Here is a 15,823-nt window from a genome sequence, read left to right as displayed (position 1 = left end):
AACTTGCCACTCAAGACCCAGCAAACCAAGGGACTCACCACAGCATGAAACAGAGTAAGTTTACAACAGAATATTCTCAAAACCAATCTACTTTATTGTGAAATAAGTGATTACCTGTCATCTCAGAATACGCTCCATAGTAATGTAATCAGCTTTTCTAATTCATTACACTGTATTGTGAGTGCTTAGCTTCTAAGTAGTGCATTACATTTTATAATGGTAGATTAGACTTCCAAGGCATTTTGCTCTTGGAATAAATTTTTTCCTTTTCATTAATAAACCTTTGTTAACTGAACACACACACCTTCTCAGATATTTCTATATAAAATCTGCAAAGAGTGTATTCCACTCCAAACACCTAAAGTAAATGTATGGTTTTTTTATTTCTGCTCTCTTCCCTCAGTAGGTAGGAAATTTCAAATTACCAAAAATATTTTTAAAAAATTATTTAAATGCTATATGATGTTCCCCTAATATATAAAATTAAATATGTTACACATACTTGTGGTGTTAAGAAAATCATCTGTAATGCTTTAAAGGATAAGCATCAACTTTTATTTGTTGTCTAATTTTAAATTCAATATAAATGTTTAGTCAAATATTTACACATAATTGAAGAGGGATTGCTTCAATGTAGTAGTGTTATAAATTATGACACGGGACCAATTTGTGTCACTTTATAAAGAGAATTTTATTAATTTAGCAAGCAAGCAGTACGGGCAAATGCAGCGCTGGGTGGCCGGGGAGCCTCTGCTCCCACCAACGGCTCGCACCGCACCTCCCGGTCTTTCAGTTCTTATACCCCTTCAATTCCGGACTTTGTGATATTCTCGACGTGCTCTGCATCTGCGCGGCGTGTTGCTAGGGGTCTTTTTTCTGCTGTCCGGTGGTCGTTTGAGGAAAGCTCCTATTCTTCTTCCTCCGAGGTAGCGTTAACCCTGCAATAACTTCTCCAAATATGGTAACGCACCTTTCAAAGATCTCTCAATTCCACTATCTACTAATAGCAGTACATCCTGCCCTCCTGCCCCACTGTTTCCTGTGACTTACACAATCCCTGGGACTTTTCCTGATGAACAAAAACTATGCTATTGTCTTTCACAAATCCCCCCTTTTGTCTTTTCATCATTTTGTTCATCAAACCTTTGTAATTCTTGGTGGCTTATAACTAGGATCTCTTCCATTTCTAGGTTTTCTGGTATTGACTCATATTTTGCTCTAATCAGCATCAGGTGTGATGCTTCTAGCCTTCCCTTAATAATTACAGTTCTCCGAGTTCACAATTTTACCACTGGAATCCTTCTGCGGAGGTTTATATCCATAAGGCCCCCATGATACTTTAAGGAATTTATCTCCTGCTACTGACCAATCTGAAGCTATTGTTTCACAGCCCCAGTGCCCACAGAAATATTCTCCAGGGTAGTTGCAATACCCTTTCCCTGGGTTTGATGCTGGGCACATATAAAATCCGTTTCTATCCAAACAAGGCTCTATAGGGGCTAGTTCACATAACTGTGGGTTAAAACTAGGGGATCTGGATGTTATCTGGTTCTGAATTCCCACACCATCCACTCGGGTTAGTGTCCACTTAAAAGGTTGATGTAAAGCTTGGGAGCCCTCTCCTTATTATAGGGTAAAAAAAACATTGTAATACCAGTAATTTGCCAATATGGGTGGAGTCCTGACCTTGCATTTACTATATAATGTCTTATTTTCCCCTTTTGGGTTTGTTGCCCTGTTGGTGTCTCGGGGGTAATCAGACTGGTCTTCTGGAGGAACTTAGTACTTGGCTGGCAATAGTTGGAGCATTTCAGCGATATTCTATTTTTGGGGGGCCTGGCTCTTTCCCCTCTGCCTCGCCCGCCGACTCGGGTGCTTCGAGCCGCGGGGTAAACCATCTTCTCGGCAGCAGCGGTACTCGCCTGAGCGCCCATTCCCCTGCTCCTGCCTAACTTTGTACTGTTCCCAGTTCTTATCCTTGACCGGGGGTGGGTCACACGGGACCCCCTTTAGTTCCCTTCGACAACACTCTTTTATAATTTGGGCAACAAATAGAGGGGGCTCGTTAGAGTGGAAACAAAAGTTTTCTGGATGCACCCCTCCGGTGTAAATTTTCCTCAGATTCAAAGGGAATCCACTGATTTCCCACTCCCCTAATTTCAACACAGCTTCGGTTAATTCTCGTTCAGTCGTGTAACATTCTGTACAAACCCCAGTGGGCAGCCTCCCCCTTCGGCACTGGACTCCCCACCGTTCTTGGCAAACTTTACATGCAAAGCATACAAAAGGATAACAATCACAGTTTACCTTATTACAAATTATCAAATAATCACTAACAAGCAGGTAATTATATCCCTCTTGCTCCCCTTTGTGACCGACTTGAATGATGTATACAGAGTTCATCAGTTTCTCTTAATGGTAACCTTCAAGTCCCCAGGCTGGCTGGTCACTTTCCAGTGGTCGTCTGTGGTGACTGGACCTTTGACGTGGCTCGCATGAGTCCACCCCTTCTCAGCTGTTCTGATAGCAGTTTCTGTGGTAAGCAAAACAACAAACGGACCTTCCCAACGTGAGGTCAGGCAGGTCTCTTTCCAAGTTTTAATAAGTACTTTATCCCCAGGCTTTATTTTGTGAATGGGGAGGTCCAAAGGTGGTCTCTGCACTAACAGCCCCTTTTTCTGGAGCTCCTCTCTCCTATTCATTATCTGTGTGATGTAGGTGTTGATTTGAAAATTTTCTATACATAGGTGGTTCATGGGGGCCTCAATGTCATATGGCATCCCAAACAGCATCTCAAAGGGTGAAACCCCCACATCAGTGGAGGTTGCGTACGGATGTTCAACAGTGCTAGAGGGGTAAGCATTTTACCCATGACATAACTTAGTCAATTGTTTCTTAATTTCCCCATTCATCCTTTCCACCCTTCCGGAACTTTGTGGGTGCCATGGGGTGTGATGTTTCCACTGTATTCTCAGAGTATTAAAAATGTCCTTTGTCACCTTCGAGGTGAAGTGAGGGTCCTGGTCTGAGTCTACCGCCACCAATATACCATATCTGGGGATAACCTCTTCCAGTATTATCTTTACTACATCATGTGCAGTTGCCCTTGCTGTGGGGAAGGCTTCCACATAGTGGGTGAGGTGATCCACTATGACTAGCAAGTACTTATACCTTCCTATTTTAGGTAACTGTGAAATCCACCTGTACGTGAGAAAAGGGTCTGTGAACCAGCTCTGACCACCCATCACTCTCTCTCTTTGCTGCTGCTTATTTACCTTTAAGCAGGTTAGACAGCGACTGGTTACCTGCTTGGCCAGGTTATATACCCCTATACACATATCTTTAATAGCAAATTGGTCTATTAGTGCTTGAGTTCCCCAGTGCGTTTTGCCGTGCATTGCCTGTAATACTCTCAATGCCATCGCTTTTGGCAACACCTCCCGACCATCAGGTAATATCCATTTACCTTCCTCTTTTTCCCATACCCCCATTCAGTCCAATTTTTGTTTTTCTTGAACAGTAAATGTTCAAATGAATTTTGGGCCATGTGAACAGCAATATTTCTCCTCAGGGCTTTCACAAAAACATTCCAAACCACCCCCACAGGTGGTACAATTCTCCCGTTGCATGTTCATCGGTTTATATTTTAAAGTTAGTAGTGCCGCTCTTTTTGCCTCCTGGTCAGCTAGATTATTTCCTCTGATTGTGTTTCCCATGCCCTTCTGGTGTCCCCGTATGTACACTATAGCTATCTCTTTTGGACCCCTTATTGCCTGCAAAATCTGTTTTATCATGCAGCAGTCCTTTACCCTGTGAATTGATTAAACCTCTTTCCTCCCAAATTTTCCTGAAAGTGTGCACAACACCATAGGCATATTCTGAGTCAGTGTAAATTGTCCCCGCCTTTCCCTCTAATAATCTTAGAGCCCTTAATACTGCATACAATTCGCATGCCTGGGCGGACCAGCTGGGGCTCAGGGGACCAGATTCCTTTACCTGTAGGGTTTTCCCATCAATTATAGCATATCCCGACCTTCTTTTCCCTTCAAGTACCCTGGATGATCCATCCACAAACAGCTTATCCCCTGTTTCCAGTTCTTCCCCCTCCAGGTCTGGTCTAATCTTTATTTGTTCTTCTATTTGCTGGAGGCAATCATGTGCTAATTCTGAGCAAGGCTCACCATACAGAAACTGTGCAGGATTTTGGAGGGCAGTGGCCTCAAGTGTTAATTGAGGGGATGAAATTAGGATTCCTTCATACTTCAAAAGCCTAGCATCTGTAATCCATTTTTCTGCTTTCGGCTGCAATACTCCCCTTATGTTATGTGGGGACATTACCCTTAACTCGCTTCCAGAGGTAATCTTACCGGTTTCTTCTACCAGCAAAGCAGCTGCCACTATTGCCTGTAAACAGGTGGGCCACCCACGACTAACAGGATCCAGAAGCTTTGATAAGTAGGCTACTGGTTTCTTACTCCCAGCCCAATCTTGAGCCAAAACTCCATATGCTGTCCCCCCATCTACATTAACAAACAGATAAAAAGGTCTCTTCAGATCAGGGAGGCTAAGTACAGGTGCATTACTCAATTCTCTTTTAAGGGCCTCTAATTGTTCCTCATCTTCTTGTGACTATTTGAGTAATCCTTTGTCAATTTATCATAGTGTCATGGTTTGACACAGAAAAAATTTTTTTTTTTTTTTTTAGAAAGAAGAGGTCGATCCAGTCAAGAGTCAAGTTTAGATACTGACACTTAAAATAACCAATTAAAAGTAGACACGCCTCTGAGAACACAGAGGGGTTAAAAGCAGAATTCCCAAGAGAATTAGCTCTCTCTGGTTCCGGTCATCACAAAGTACAGACCTCCTTCAGCAACTACCAGTTCAAGAATAGACGGAGAGAGCTAAAGAGAGTGTAAAGATGCCCTTCATCTTCAGAGAAAAAAAAAAAAGCAATCTCTGTTTTTAGACCCTCGGCCCCAGGGGAAAATGAGAGAGATTATAGTCCCGAAATAAAACACTAGACTATTGTTCCTAATAGTCCTTAGCAAAGCATCCTTAAAAGAGCCCTATAAGCAATCTCTATCCCTGCACAGTAGTAAGAACACTGTAACATAAAAAAAGAGTGTGTCACACTAGCCAGTGTGTCTGAGCAGTGCCACATATAACATGAAAACACAAGAGGTAGCAGCTGTGTTTCCTAAGAGTCTATAATACAAGGGGGACTCCTCTCTTCCTCAATAAACTCAGTATTAATTATCTTAAAAGATAAAAACTTAATTAAAGATCCAAATGAGTCTCACTATAATTTAGTAAAGTAATAAGAAGAGAAATATTTTAGAAAGTTTTAATTTTAAATTTTGTATAGTTTTTTCCTTTTCTTTCTTTTCCTTTTATAGTAACAGTAGTAATAGTATAATAAATTTTTTCCTTTATTATTAAGTTTAGCCTGCTTTACTCTGTTCTCAATTGCATTTCACAATATTTAATTGATAAATTGCATTTTCATGGGGTGCTGGCATCGTGCCAGCGTCAAACCATGACACATATAAAAGTTTTATCTTTCCACTGAAATTTCCTATCCACTACCTGCAGTACCCAAATAGTCCCAATAATTGCCTTACTTGCTTTTTAGTCCTCGGGGCTGGGATTGAGAGAATCTCCTTCTCCTGTCTCACTGCCTCCTCCTCTTGTCCTGCACCTTAAAGGCTTTTTGCATATTCTGTCCCCTAGGGACGGCTCTCTTAATGCCCTGTATGATTATGTTCCGCAGGTCGTCCATATGGGTCCTATGCTGCGGGTCTTGGTTATTCCATTGGGGATTTTGCAGGGGCCTTTTAGTGTCTGCTAATGGTCCCTGTTGATGTTTATTATCCTAGGTTCTCATCCCCGTTTCCCTTATAATTCTCCTTTTCTCTTTAAAATCCCCCAAACTCCGTGTCAAATCCCCCCAGATTTGGGTCAGAACTTCCTAATTTTGGGTCCATACCCCCAGATTTGGGTCACAACTCCCCAGATTTGGGTCAGAATCCCCCAGATTTGTGTCAAAACCTCTAAATTTCAGGTCCAAGTCTTTAAATTCTGCCTCCAAACCCCCAAATTTGGGTCAGAACCTCCCAGATTCGGCTCAGAAGCTCCTGGTTTTGGGTCAGAACCCCCTAAAATCTCCTTAAAACTCCCCGAATTTGGGTCAGAACCTCCTGGATTTGGGACAGAACCCTCCAAACTCGGCTCCAAATCTCCAAAACCTCTTTAAAATCCCCCAAATTTGGGTCCAAACCTCCCAAATTTGGGTCCAAACTTTTCCAATACCTCCTTAAAATAGTGGATCATTTTTGCTTTATCTTTTCCCTTTCCCCTACTGGGAAAGGCATGCCAATTATTTATCATTACTCCTAGAGGACTATCCTCAGGAATCTGGGGAAGCTTTGCAGGGGTTCCCCCACCCATGGGACCAGAGGGCTTGCTTTTCCTCTGTCCCATCTTCCGGAGTGCACTCAATTTTTCACACACACGCTCCCCTGGTTCGTGGCCCAAGCCCTCTCGGGTATTGGGAACCGCACTACTGAGGGTCCGCACTCACTTGGTCTCTATGAGACCTCTCATACACAACACTCCAGGAAAACCACCCCAAACCGAGCGGGAAACCGGCCTATACTTACGCGTCCTGCGTCTTTGCTCGGATCTTCGTGCACAAAGTTTACAGGGGTAACCACCGGTTCTCCTTTTAACCGGCTCTCCTTTGCCCGCAGCTTAATTTAGGTTCGTCGGTAGAGAGACCGGGAGGTCTGGGACAATCGGGCCGCCAAAAAAAAGGCGGGGCGCCTCCCAAGGGTCCCAGAATAACCAGGCTATTTCTCTATCCGAGTCACGGCACCAAATATTGTTATAAATTATGACACGGGACCAATTTGTGTCACTTTATAAAGAGAATTTTATTAATTTAGCAAGCAAGCAGTACGGGCAAATGCAGCGCTGGGCGGCCGGGGAGCCTCTGCTCCCACCAACGTCTCGCACCGCACCTCCCGGTCTTTCAGTTCTTATACCCCTTCAGTTCTGGACTTTGTGATATTCTCGACGTGCTCTGCATCTACGCGGCGTGTTGCTAGGGGTCTTTTTTCTGCTGTCCGGTGATCGTTTGAGGAAAGCTCCTATTCTTCTTCCTCCGAGGTAGCGTTAACCCTGCAATAACTTCTCCAAATATGGTAACGCAGCTTTCAAAGATCTCTCAATTCCACTATCTACTAATTGCAGTACATCCTGCCCTCCTGCCCCATTGTTTCCTGTGACTTATACAATCCCTGGGACTTTTCCTGATGAACAAAAACTATGCTATTGTCTTTCACAGTAGTAAAACCCATTCAAGAAGATGTTATATTTTGAAGTACTAACAATGTTTAATTATATTCACATTGCAGTGCAGCTGAGTCTTTTATCATCTCTCACTTGGATGCCCTCTCACTTGAGGGCATCATACTTATTTCATTAATAAAGGCATCATACTTATTTCACTAGCATCAAAAAAACGCACAGAAAAGTTGTCATGGAAATTCAAAACTTCAAAAAGTGATATTCAGTATATTTTATTTGCGTGTTCAAATTGATTATTATTTGAGTCTGGCACAGGCAGTACGGCTTATTATTGCTAGTTTATGTAAAGCACAGAGTTGTGTTTATTAACATATTATCTTATATGTACTAATATGTTCATATCCACATATGCACAAAGAAGCTTAAGCAACAAATTTTCTCAGGTTTTCTAGAAAACCAACTGGACTGTACAATCATATTTCAGAAAAATATATATTTAAGCACCCTAGTGCCAAGGAGATGAGATTCTACATTTTCTCACTCTCAGCTTCAAAAGCATACAAAATAATAGTGTAAAAACTCTATGCAGAGGAAAATTATAAATTAAATTATGTAATTAGAAAAAATATTGGCTAGAATTGAATGAGGCTCAAATCTTTTTTCTGGCACTTTAGTATGTAAATTTGGGGTTGAAATCAATTCCAATTTTTTAGACTTGATGTTTTGGTAAATTCGGATAAGGAAATTTTCTTCCACCACTTTCATTTAATCTAACCTTTCAAAATAAAATGTCTAGGTACATTTTTACTGTTCTGCTCATAAAAAAAACCAAAAAAAACCCAAAACAAAACAAAACAAAAAAAAAAAAACCCCAAAAAACCCCACCAAACCAAAACAAAAATACCCCTACATTGGCTTCCTGGACTTTATATTGCGCAACAAGAAATGCAGCAATCAAGTTTAATGCACAGAGAATTACTAAAGTCACAAATATGTGTAAAATCTCATAACTTTTAATGGGTATCATAAAGCCTTGTACATACTCACCTTCTGCCTCACTACCTATGCTTAGAAACAGTTAAGTCTATCACGGTGTCCTAGCTGTATAACAGTGACATAAATGTAATCCACTACTGCAGTAGTCCCAAAAAAGTCAATTTATAACTGCCGTTACTTCCAGTAATTGTCCCAGCCTCGCTTATTTTATGAGTCTATAAAGCATATCAACTCCAGCTCTAAATGACAGTAAAAATTTTAAGTACTATAAATCAACTTTTGTTGTCTGTAATGAGGTGAAGGAATCTCAGAAAAGCAAACTTTTGAGAAAAGTCTCTTCAGAGGAATATAGATCAAACTGGTCAGCGGGCTGCTTCACTTCTTCTCTAATAACATATCCCACCTGGTAAATAGACTTGCTTTTTCTCCCAGTCATTAATACTCCACAATAAAGTCTCAGGAGTAGATGTCAAGATCTTGATAATCTTTCCAAAGTAAATTAGGAAGACATAGAAGAAAACTATGGTTGTCTTCAAGGTAGAAATCAGGATATCAAGTCCTACATTGATTGGTACCAGTAATTGAGGTATAAATTTACCATATAGTATTAAAATTAAAATAAACCCCATACTAAGTAAGAACAGACAGAAACAATCTAGTAGTGGGCGGTGAAGCTTTCCTTGAAGCTCTCATTCCAGCTGGCTCTCCAGCTAAAGAATGCTCAACATTCCAGAGACAGTGCATATGTGCATGCTACATGGATAAACAAAACAAAATAAAATAATAATTCTTTTAAATCTAATAGTCATTAAGCGCTACTATCCTTCATTGATTAATCAGGAGTAAGCAATAATACTACATTTACAGTCTTATTTTTATCACAGTTTAACTTAGCCTGGAACAGGTCATCTAACCCAAGGACAATTGACATATGCCCCCTGAGAGGAGAATTTTCCTGGCCAGGAAGAGCCTTAGCTAGTCTTCACTAGGTCCAAGCAAAGATAAAGTGTTGAATATTTGAAATAATTGGTAGAAGCAAATAAAGCCAACATTTATTGTTAGGTACAAGTACTAAACTGTGAAAAACATATGTGAACTCAGCCAAAAATAGTGCCAAGCTTCTTATGTGGTAAATTTTCTCAAGTCTTTCTATTTTTTTGTTTTATCGTTTTTTTGGCCAAACTATACCTTACAAAAAAGATTTCTGCAAAGACACCATTTCACATAATAATATTTTAAAATCAAAATAAATATTAATGCCTGAAAAAATAACAATTTTGAACACAATCACTAAGCAGGTCATCAAAATCAATTGAAAAGTGAAAAGAGGCAAAAACATATACCACATGATCAAATCATTTCTTGTTTCAAATATATTTCCAATATGGTTCTGACATATCATCTATATCCTGACCAATACTCTCCCAAATAAGTTAAGATCTTACTGTCATAGCTCCAGCTGAGGTACAAAGTTGTTTGTCTCCTTTCTCCCCAAAATTAAATTATGTAGTGGAGCATGAAGTCAAAGGAAATGTAATGTATTTAAAGCTTTGATTCCTATTAGACATTCTCAAAATCTCTAATAGAAGTTCAATTTTAAACATGATGGCTAGGACACAAGAGGAGGAAGCAAGAATCAAATCTAATCTGTTGAATAAGTTATTCCATAGTTATTCAACAGAAGTTATTCAACAGTTATTATGTTATTCTTTTGGAAGTGTTGGATAAATTTAAAAAAAGACAGAAATTAAATAGTCAACAAAAGTCAGATGTATATAATGACAAAGCAAAATCTTGTTCTAGTATATATTATTCATTGCAGAGAGTCCCCTTCCAATATCTGTTTTCAGCTATTAAAAAAATGAAACAATTAAGTTTAATGTGAAATTTCAAGTATACAGTAAGGACAATTTAGGCTAACTACCCATGCTGAAAATCCTGCAACTCCTCAGAAGAGATGGAAAGATGAGGAAAAGCAGCATATAACATATTCTGCTAGGAATGCTGACTGACCTGTTGTGGTGTGAGGAAAGGGGTTCATTTTAGCCTATGGACAGCAGCCTTAAATGTTAAATAATAAAATTAAATAATAAATATATTTTTTACTTTATGGTGACTGTGATCAAATTCCCGAAAAAATACACCTTTCTGGTTGCCATCATAATAGCTAAGCATTGTGAAGTGCAAAAACAATTCAGAAATGAAAATCGTTCCAATTCTTTACTACACTAGACTATACACTGCTACTTTCTCTCCCTTCACTCACATTTAATCATCCCACCCCCAAAACATGTGGGTTGTATTTTAATTTAAACTTTGCACAGAATCTGTTTTGCTATTCAAGCAAAGAGCAGAATATACTCCCATTCCTTCCCACTGAGTCTATAATTTCAATATCTTTTCTAGGCCAGAAAATTCACAAAATCTGTGACAATATGACCAAAATTATTGACCTATCTGAATTTTTGTTCTGCTCTTTTTACAGCACATCCAATTTACTTTCAGAAGTATGGTTGTGCATTTTAGTTTTGGTACAAAATTACTCAATAGTAAAGTTTTTGAAGCATCATATATTCCATTTCCTTTCTTATGAAGATGCCAAAATAATATGCATAATTAGTCAGCTGGAAAGCAAAGTTAAATTTATGGAAAGTGAACTGCTATTGTGATTTTTTAATATAAATATTATACAGTGTTTAGTTGCACTGACAGAGTTAATCAGCACTGTCAAGCTCCCTGCAAGAGTGAGTAGCAATCAAGGCTTTGTTTTTGTTGTATTTATTTATTTATTTATTTATACCCTCCTCCTACCATTCTTCATGACAGAGTGAGGAAAACTTTTTTTAAAAAGACATTATTTCACACTGGGTTGCTTCAGTAGTATAAATCAGGTTACTTCTTTTCCATCCTAGTTTCTTAAAATAAAAAACCCTTCAGATCTTCAGAATTTAGAAGACAACAGTTATGTTCATTGTCAAATGTTATTACTTATAGGCCTAAATAACTATGCTAGTCTAAAGCAGTAAAAGCAAGATTTATTCCCTGAAAAATTCATTGAATTGCATACATTTTAAGAAAAGAACTTGTGCCTTTTTATTAAATGGTATTTATGTAGGCTTTCATTTTTTTAATTTTCATTTTCAAACTGAACAGAATATCCTGGAGACACAGAAGATTATTTTTCTTTGCTTACTCTTCACTTTTCTAATTCAACAAAAATACACCAGTGACATTAAGCTTGTTTCAATTTGATTACTAAAGCTATTGACATGAGAACTGAGCAGAATTCTGACTTTTGTATTCTTTCACTAGGAATCGACCTCCCATTTTTCAATACTACTCACCTTGAAGATTAAATGCACTCCAAATGTGACTTGCAGACAAATATTCTTCTCAAAAACTAGAAGCACATTTTAGAAATTTTGGGTTTTTTTTTTTTTCTTTATTTTCATAACGGAAAAAACTCAAGTGCACTCTAACCTATTGAACTTACATAATATATTATATTTACACAGTTAATAATTTTTACAATCACTTTTCATTTCTTGAAAATGAAAAGTTTTAGCCAAAACACTGGCATCATTTCAGACTAGATATAAGGAAGAAATCTTTTATGTTGAGGGTAGTGGGTTACTAGAAACTGTTGCCCAGGGGACTGATGTATGTCCCATCCCTGGAAAGATTTAAGGTCAGTCTGGACAGGGCTCTGAACAACCTGATCCAGTTGAAGATGACCCTGCTCCTTGAAGGGTAGTTGGACTAGAGTATCTTTGCGGGTACCTTCCAAAGCAAAATAATCTATGATTCTGTGATTTCTTCTGAGAAATACTTCTATAGAGATCTCATGCACATGTAGACTTCTTACTCATTCAAAATTACTTCTGTAGTCATAAAAACAAATCAATCAATCTTCTCAATACACAGATTCATGATTTTTGACTTGAAGATGAACAAGGCAGGTCATGTCTGTCCTATAATCTTCAATTTACTATACATTATTGTTTCTTTAGATATGCTTCTACTTTCTCTGGGAACATAATGCAATGGTACATTAAAACATAACTACTGCAACAGCATAAATATCAGTTCAGATCATTTGGAAGCAGGAATGTAATTTTGTGCATGTTTGCAACTTGTGAAACTTACAACACAGTGGTACGTCTATGTCTCGTCTCTTGGAGAACATGTTTAACAGATATGTATTCAGCCTTCCAGATTTTTATTGAACCTGATTGATTTCAGAATTTCCTCACTTGACACATGCTACATCACTCCTTGGAACATAGGTGAAATTTAAATTTTAAACAATCCATTATAGATAAAGCTGTCACATGGAAAATAAGAAATTTCACTCCAAGATTTCCCCAGTTAGGGTGAAAGAGCAGACTGGAACAATGCATTGCTTTTCCAATCCTTCCTGAATTCACTTCATTGTACCAGGCAGAAACCTTCCCATCCTTATCTAGTGTGAAAGGAAATTAACAGAACTCTCAAGGATCATGAGATTCAGTGGCATGCTTCCAAGCCCAAGCCTCATGTGTCTCTTTCTGCTTTCTCATTTCATTATTTGTCATGGTACTGGCTAGTTGTCATTTTTACCTTTTCAGATCTTTCTCCTCTTCAGGCGCTTCTTCTTTCATTTGCTGCTTTCTCTTATTTTCATATGTCCTTTGTCTTCTCAACATTTTCTTTCCTCATTCTCCCTTCTCCTCTGGAGCACCAGGTGTGCCTGGCTCAGTCCCTGAGCACTGCAATAAGCTCTTGTAGGTCAGACTGTGCTCAATCAGAAGCCCCTGTTTTACACCTGGGTAAATTATGTAGTAGACAGCACCACAGAGTAACTACTCACATCTTGCTCTGCAAGCCTTGAAAGACTCTTCACATTAAGGGAAAAGAAATCTAGCACTGGGCCAAATACCAAAGCAAGGTTTTTTCAGACATGTTCAGCTTTTTCTTATTCTTTAGCTTCCCCAATCTTCTGGAGTAGCTATCCAACCACCACCACCAGATTAAGAACTGTGTCTGCAACTACCTGGGGGAAGGGTTTCCTTTCCAGTCTTTGTCCTGCAAAAGTCCCTGGCCCCCTACTACAAGATTTTACTGTAAAGCCCTCTCTGCTGCAACACATAGTTGGTGATCAATGTGTGGATGCTGCAGAGCACATGCCTGCACTTGAAAGATCTTGAACAAGCCCCTCTACACACACATTTTTGCGCTTTCTTCTCTGGGTCTGACCCTGAAGGCAGATCTTTGCTGCAGATAAAGTGAAGGATAAGCACTACTGGGAAATCTTCCTCTTTTCCAGCTGTAAGCCCTCATCTAGATTTGCTTGAAAAAGCTTTTTCTCAGAGTAAGTATTGTAAAAAATTTTAAGGGTGTTTCTAAGTCAGCACCCGATACACTCCAGGGTTTCACATGCCACCTCTTGAAAAACACAAATGACCCAACATATGAGTGTATTATGATACTGTGATTCATGGAACAGAAGCAGAGAGAGACAAATGTAATACCAGCATGACTTCCTAAGACTGATAGAAATGGTAACTGATGGCAGCATGGAACAATTTAGTATCCCTCTTCTGGCCCAAGCACTGGTATGGTGACCTCATCTTTTTAAGACAAGTAGAAAGAAAACACAGCTTTTACCCACATTATGCAGCAGCTCGTGCGTTCCCTTTGAAACCACTGATATAAAAACCACTGATATATGGACAGCTTGCAGACAGCACTGTGAACTAACACCAACCCACTTTAACACTCTGTCATTGTTTGACGCTGGCACAATGCCAGCGCCCCATGAAAATACAACTTACCAATCAAATGCTGTGAAATGTGATCAAGAACAGAGCAAAGCAGGCCAAACTTAATAACAAAGGAAAAAACTTTATTACACTACTACTACTACTACTACTATAAAAGGAAAAGAAAGGAAAGAAAAAAAACATACAAAATTCGAAATTAAAACCTTCTAAAACATTTCTCCTCCCTCCACTCAACTCCACCAAACCCCAGCGAGACCCATTTGGATCCTTAATCAAGGTTTCACCCTTCAATATAATCAATACTGAGTCCATCGGGGAAGAGAGGAGTCCCCCTTGCACCATAGACCCCCAGGAAACACAGCTGCCACCTCTTGTGTTTCCAATGTCACACGTGGCACCGCCCAGACACACCGGCCAGTGTGACATTCTCCTCTCCATGTCACAGTGCTCTCACCACTGTGCAAGGACAAAGACTGCTTATAGGGCCCCTTTAAGGATGCTTTGCCAAGGACCACCAGGAACAACAGTCCAGTATCACAATTCGGGACTAGAGTCCCCCCCATTTTCCCCTGGGGCCGAGGGTCCAAAAGACAGAGATCATCTTTTCTTCTCTGAAGATGGAGGGCATCCTCACACCCTCCTCAGCTCTCTCTCTGTCCACTCCAAAACTGGTAGTTGCTGAAGAAGGTCTCTTGGCTCACCAATGCATCCCCCTAAAATGCAGTCCCTCTTGAAAGAAAGAGTGGTTCAGTCTATGGTAAACAAGCAGAGTCCAGCCAAAAAGCCACTCTATCATCTGCCCCCAACCTTCTTCTCTGAACATCTGAAGTTTCAGGCAGTCTCTCTTTTCTTCAAATTCAGGAGGAGTAATATTTCATAAAGCCTTCATTTCACAGGAAAGGGTTAAAATTCCCGGACTTCCCGGACAGCTGCAATCTCAGCCCAGGACTCTTTCTCTAGTCTCCCACGCTGGGCATCTTCCCCCCCCTTTCTCCTTCTCCTCCGCCGGCAAACTCCTAGGTGTCTGCTGGCTCTCTATCTCTTTTCCCTCTGGCTTAGGGGAGGGGGAACAAAAACATCCCAGATGTTCTCCACCCTTCCATCCGCAGGAGCTGACCCAGCCGGTTCCGATCCTTTACCTCCTGGCCTACCTCTGCAGGCCGCATGGCTCCCCTCCCCCACCCAGCCCGGGCTGGGCAGAGGAGGTCCGTACCATGCGGTGACCGGAACCAAAGAAGGACGAGTCCTCCTGGGAATTCCGCTTTTAACCCCTCTGTGTTCTCAGAGGCGTGTCCACCTTCAATTGGTCACCCCAAGTGTCAGTATCTAAACCTGACCCCTGACTGGTGGACCTCTTCCTTCTAAAAAAAAATTCTCTTCCCGTGTCAAACCATGACACACTCGGCGGGATACGAGCAGTTAGGCAGTAATTGTTCCCCACACAGTGATTCACCTCATAATGAAAAAGAAATGTATAGGGTAGGTATATCCAAGAAAATTATAATTGCCACCAAAGTAGTGAACAGCATTGGAAAGCACCTGCATTTAACTCCTGAAAGAGTTATTAATTTGTCAGCAGGCAGCACATGTGACAGAGTGAGATATGTCTGTGCTGACTTACAATTTCTATTTGCATTCTGCTGAATACCAATCTGACCTTGTCTAAAGAATCTGTTCTACTGCATTGCTGTCACAGCGCCTGGAAATTCATTTAAGGAACAGTGCTAACAGGCTTCTGGGACTGTCAGTTTCACTAC

The 15,823-nt window shown here is 40.1% G+C and overlaps 1 long non-coding RNA gene across 1 annotated transcript in view; it reads right to left on the bottom strand.

The window, feature by feature from the left end:
* Positions 1-666: 666 nt before the first annotated feature.
* Positions 667-15,823, bottom strand: part of LOC140682162 (uncharacterized) — a 287,470-nt gene continuing 272,313 nt past the window's right edge. Inside the window, exon 2 of the long non-coding RNA XR_012053426.1 lies at positions 667-938. This is a non-coding gene — a long non-coding RNA (uncharacterized lncRNA). The remainder of the gene's footprint in view (positions 939-15,823) is intronic.

Source organism: Taeniopygia guttata, chromosome W (assembly GCF_048771995.1).
Source record: "Taeniopygia guttata chromosome W, bTaeGut7.mat, whole genome shotgun sequence".
In the NCBI taxonomy this organism is placed as follows: domain Eukaryota; kingdom Metazoa; phylum Chordata; class Aves; order Passeriformes; family Estrildidae; genus Taeniopygia; species Taeniopygia guttata.
Note: the sequence above shows the minus strand (reverse complement) of the source record. Positions and strands in the feature narration are given on the sequence as shown.